Below are 6,250 nucleotides of genomic sequence, written 5' to 3'. Positions count from 1 at the left end.
AATTTTTATTTGTTCTTTAAGATTATTAATCTCTTTTACCAAATCATGTATAGTAACAGGATTCTGATTACTATATTTTTTCTGTAAAAGATTCTTTACTTCTTGCATAGAATAAGCTTGTTCTTGTTTAACAAGTATATTATTTCCACTACTTGTTGAAGCAGTGTTTTCCATTTGATCTATGATAGTAGATTTTAATACTGGATCCTTAATCATTTTAAGGAATTCTAAAAGATTATTATTAGTTAAAACATTAATATTTAAATCTTTAAATTGAGACATAAGTTAATAAAACTCATCATTTTTATTATCAGTATTACTTAAATTATTGATACAAGATTCTCCTTGTATACAATTATCACATTCTTCTTGATCTGAAGAACTGTAATCATTATCTAAAATTTCTTCTGAATTATAAGATTCTAAAGTATTATCAGATTCATTATCTGAATTCTGATTAGAATCCATTATTATTTTATTGATTTTATCTTTAAGATTTTCATCTATGTCTAAATTATTAATTTTGTTTTTAGCCCAACATTGATTAGCATAATGTCCTGGCTTTTTACATTTTCTACAAATAATTATTTTATTTTTAGCTTTATAATTTTCAGCTTTCCGTAATTCACGGCTTTCTTTTCTTTTCTTCTTTCTATCTTTTTGTCTATCAGACAAATGTCTTTTCTTCCTATAAGGTCTTTCGTCTTTATCTATTATTTTCTTTTTACCTTTATTAGGTAGGTCCATACCAAATTGATCACAAAATTTACCTAATTGTTTTCTCTCAAGTAAATTCTGTCTTTTAATTTGATTATTTAATTTTAATTCATTACAGAGAGCTAAACCCTCTTGGATACAAATACTTATTAATTTTCCATAAGTATAACTATCATAAGAAATATTTATATCATCCTTTCTTAAGACTTTTCTAATTCTTTCTGCAAAGAGAAAGGGTAAACCATCTATAAATTTGGCTTTCCAAAGACTATTATTACAGTCTGGTATCTCATAAATTCGAGATAAAAAAGTATCTTTATACCATCTAAAATCAGTAAGTGTTTTACATTTTAGATTACTTAATAAAGTACGAATTTGTTCACTATTATCAGTGTATCTACCAGTAAAATGTTCAATCATTGTTGTTATTAATGAATAAACAACATTCTCTACTTGAATATGATCTTCAATTTTTATTGAATTGAAAATATCATTTTTCTGAAATTCATTTAAATAATTATCCCACCAACCTTTAAGTTGGCCAGTGAATCCTGCTATAATCATTCTAGCAATATTTTTTTCAGTATTACCTGAAGTTTTACACACAGTACTATACATAAGCATTCTGTGAGCAGTATTATAAATTTGTTTATCACTAACTCCATCAATATTCCATTCATATATACTTTTCCCATTATAACTATTAGAGAAAATATATTCTTGTTCTTCAACAAGAACATCCATGGGAGTAGGTCTATCATAATAATATTTAGTTTGGGTAGGTTTATCTGCCCATTTTATTTTATTAATTTCTTCATCAGAATGATTAACAATCTCTTCATTAAGAGTATTTAAATTAAGATTTTTAAATTTTTCTTCTAATAATTTTTCTAAATCAGAAACAGAAGATTTAAATTTAAAATCTTTAATTTCTGGAGGGGATTTAATAGAAGAACTAGCAATAGAAACAATATTAATTTCTGGTTCTTGTATATGAACATCTGGTTTAATCTTATTAATATCTAAAACAATTTTATCAATACGATCTTTAAGAGAAACTATCTCTTCTCCTATTATCGTATGATATAAATTTGTATAATTCTGTTTTTCAATTATTTGATTAATATGTTTAACAGTTATTTGTAACATATCATTTTCAAATAATTTTGAAAAAGCAGTAAAATTTAAAATTTTATTATTTTTTTCTATAATAAAAGATTGTTGAGGAGGATAAACAGATCTTTGAATCTGTCCAGAAGGAAATTTATAATTTCTTTCAAGAATAGAGATATAATCTATAATAAATGTTTTAAAAAACCAAGGAACAAAATGAATTAATCTATTTTGATTTTCACAGTATTTATAAAATTCTGTAACAATATATTCAAATTCTTCTTCAGAGAAACTTTTAAAATACCAATCTCTGAAAGATTTCCATTTGGGTAAATAAAATTCTGAATTAATCTTTGCTCTAGCAAAAGATCCTTTAGTAAAATCAATTTTTGGTTTACTATCCATTAAATAGTAAAATTCATTTCTGAAACAGTATCAGTTTCTTTAACTTTCTGAAAGTTACATTGATGAACAATATTATTTTGATTAATTATTAAATCTTATGCTGAAGATTCTACTTCTTCTCGTATTTGAGAAGTTGAAGCTCTAGAAGTTTGTGGAATATCCACCATATAATCTAAAGGTGAAATAAAAGAATGACTAGATCTTGATCTAGCATAAACAGAAGAGGGTAATAATCTTCTTTGTTCATTAGTGAACTGTATTTGAACAGATCCTTCATAATTTTGAATAACTTGCTGTAAATCCCTATTTATTATAGGATTTCGAGGAACAGCTTGTTCAATTATCCAGTTTTCTGGAAATTCTATTTCTTCCCATTTTATAGATCTTCGGGTTGTAATATTAGATCTATTAATATTAGTTTCTAATAGAATAGTTTCATTTAATTTTTTATCAATTCTTTTACACATAGGATTCAGTGTAAACAATGGTTTATAATAAATACGATAACAGATACATATAACTTCTGTACCAGGAGTATAATTATAACCATGAGTTTTAACATTTAATGTTAAAGAGTCTAAGATATTTATATCAGACAAAGATAAAGATAAATTTGGATAAACATCAAAATATACTGGACCATGAGCCAGACTAGATTGAATTATTCCCATAAGGGATTGTTTCCAATTTAAATTTCTTCCATCTCTTAAAGCTGCTATAAAGCTTTCTGGTAAACCTTCTATAGTTAAAGGTCTAAAAGCAATTTGTATTAAACCTATATGAATAAATCTGTAATTTTTCCTATAAGGCAAAATATCTTTATTATTCAATAGTCTAAAAACCATTTCTTCATCATGAAGAGGTACTGATGATTCTGTAGTTTTTACTACCTGTTTTAAACCAATTTTTTCAAATGTTCCTAATTTATAGATCATTTTAGATTCTATCTTAGGAATAGTCCATTTATTTAATAAATCTAAATTTGCAGGTAAATCATATTCTTCATTTAAACTGTTTTTAACAGTTTCTTTCATACTGAAAATATTCATTTGAATAAACATTGTTAAATCATCAACCAAAACTATTTCCATGGCTCTGATACCATCTGGGGCTTGGAATAGAAATTGAATCTCATCTGGGGCTTGGAATAGAAAAAAACATATAATCTCTATTCCATATGAAGAAGATTTTAAGGAAATAAATATTCCTACCAAGGCTAGACCTTGTCAAATGAATTCTGAATATTTAGAATTATTAGAAAAAGGTTTAATATCACCTTCTCAATCTCCTTGGTCATGTACTGCTTTCTATGTTAATAAACATTCTGAGCAAGAAAGAGGAGTACCTAGATTAGTAATAAACTATAAGCCCTTAAATAAGGTTTTAAAATGGATTAGGCATCCTATTCCTAATAAAAAAGATTTATTAGATAGATTAGTTAATGCAATCATATTTTCAAAATTTGATTTAAAATCAGGATTTTGGCAGATTCAAATACAAGAATCTGATAGATATAAAACTGCTTTTAATGTTCCTATAGGACATTATGAATGGACAGTAATGCCATTTGGACTTAAAAATGCCCCTTCAGAATTTCAACAAATTATGAATGATATTTTTTATCAGTATAGCAATTTTATAATTGTGTATATTGATGATATCTTGGTATTTTCTAATAATATTGAATCTCATTTTAAACATCTCGAAATGTTTAAACATATTGTTATACAAAATGGTCTTGTCATTTCAAAATCTAAAATGATTTTATTTCAAACTAATATTAGATTTTTAGGTCATATGATTGAAAAAGGGAAAATTATTCCTATTCAAAGAAGCATAGAATTTGGATCAAAATTTCCTGATATAATAACTGATAAAACTCAGTTACAAAGATTTTTAGGAAGTTTAAATTATATTTCTCCTTATATTCAAAATCTTACTAAAGATTCTGCTATCTTATATGATAGACTTAAGAAAAATCCTTTACCCTGGACAGATAAGCATACTAAAGCTGTTCAGATTATAAAAGAAAAGGTTAAAAATCTTCCTTGTCTTATGTTAGCAAATCCCCAATGGGATAAAATTGTTGAAACAGATGCTTCTGATATAGGTTTTGGTGGAATTTTGAAACAAAAAGATCCCCAAACTAAACAGGAATATCTGATTCGTTTTTATTCTGGAAAATGGAATAATGCTCAAAAGAATTATTCTACAATAGCAAAAGAAATCTTAGCTATTGTTAGATGTATTTTAAAATTTCAAGATGATTTATATAATCAAAAGTTTATTATAAAAACAGATTGCAAATCAGCAAAATTTATGTTTAATAAAGATTTTAAACATGATGTGTCTAAGCAAATGTTTGCAAGATGGCAGGCTCATTTAGCTCCTTTTGATTTTGAAATCATTTATAAAAAAGGTGAAGATAATCATCTACCTGATTTCTTAACTCGTGAATATTTATCTTAATGTCTTTCTTTACAGATATGTATTCTCGAGGAAGAGGAGAGTCCTCTTATAGAGGGCGAGGTGGTAGGGGAAAACCCCCTAATATAATAGCACAGCATGGCAAGCAGAGGCTAATAGCCCAGAACTTATCTAGTTCATCAGCCAGTAATACTGAGCAGAATAATGAGTTATACAATGAGTTTCAAGAATTTTTGAAACAAAAACAGAGAAGTCATACAGATTCTCAATCTTCAGCATCATATGCTAACATCATTAAAGATGATGAAAGTGATTCAGCTCTTTATATAGAGACAAAGCATCGCGAATTAATTCTTCTTATAGAAGAAAAAGATGTTCAATGGGAAAAAACTCTGTGGACTATCATGGAGAGATATTTAACCAATACATCATATGTATATGGTACTTATAAACAAAGAGGATTTTATGAAAATCTTCTATTATCAACAAAAAGTGTTGAAATAACTCACTTTTTCAGTAATACTCAGCAGAAAGGAAGTTATAACTTCTCAAAGTCTATTATCAAAAAGATTATATCTATTGAAGAATGGGGTATATCTCCATTGGTTGAAAAAGAATTTTATTCTGAACACCACAAAATGAGTTTTAAATTCAATTTTTGGGATTATGTTGAGAGTTTTAATAAAACTCTGTTTTATGAAAATGAAAAAAGAAAACATATATGGTTTTTAAAAATATGTGAAAATGTTTTCCATTATCCTATTCCAAATTGGTTTTTATTCTAGTGGAAAATATTTGGTCCATCAGCAAAAATTTTGCCAGAGGTTTTCATAAAACCAATGAATACTTGGTTAAATGTTTCCTCAAGTATTAAAAAATCATTTTCTGAGCATTGGATTGACGGCAAGACTTTATGTCTGTTATTTATGGAATTTGGAATTCCATGGATCTGGAAATGGCAACCAGAGTGTGGTTATACTGATGAACGTATTCCTTGCCTATGGAGAGTCAGCTCTACCAAATTTTGGGAAAAATTATTAAGAGATGATCCAGACACTGGAAAACTTTATGGCTATGAAACTCTTCAAAAGATGGAGGAGAAGATTTCTCTATATCAAAAAGAATTCAATAATCAACAAGAAAAAGAAAAAGATTCTATGAGTCCATTTAAGATTCTGACCCAGAAATATTCTGAGATTTATTCTAAAGAAAAAATGATCGAAGTTTATATTGAAGAAATGAAGAAAGATCTTTATAAGAATATCGGATGCTCTGATTCTAAATCAGACAAATCAATGGCTTCAGAATCAAGTGAGAACCAATTCATTCATCTAATGCAAATGCAGGATGCACAGGATCCAGAGGACGATATTCCTCAATTTTCTCAAATCAATGATATTTTTGAAAATCTCAAAAATTCATTAAAGGATAATATTAAAGATGATTAGGATATTCATCTTTTATTCTTCTCCGGATCAATTATGTCCAAAAGATGATGGAATAGCACATCAAAAAGTGGGTGGCATATCACAAGTTAGTAGACTAGTGGAATCTCACTATAGTCTTTTTGACTTTTTGTATATTGTTG

Source organism: Primulina huaijiensis, chromosome 17 (genome assembly GCF_012295235.1).
Source record: "Primulina huaijiensis isolate GDHJ02 chromosome 17, ASM1229523v2, whole genome shotgun sequence".
Classification (NCBI taxonomy): domain Eukaryota; kingdom Viridiplantae; phylum Streptophyta; class Magnoliopsida; order Lamiales; family Gesneriaceae; genus Primulina; species Primulina huaijiensis.
This window is presented reverse-complemented; position numbering follows the sequence as displayed.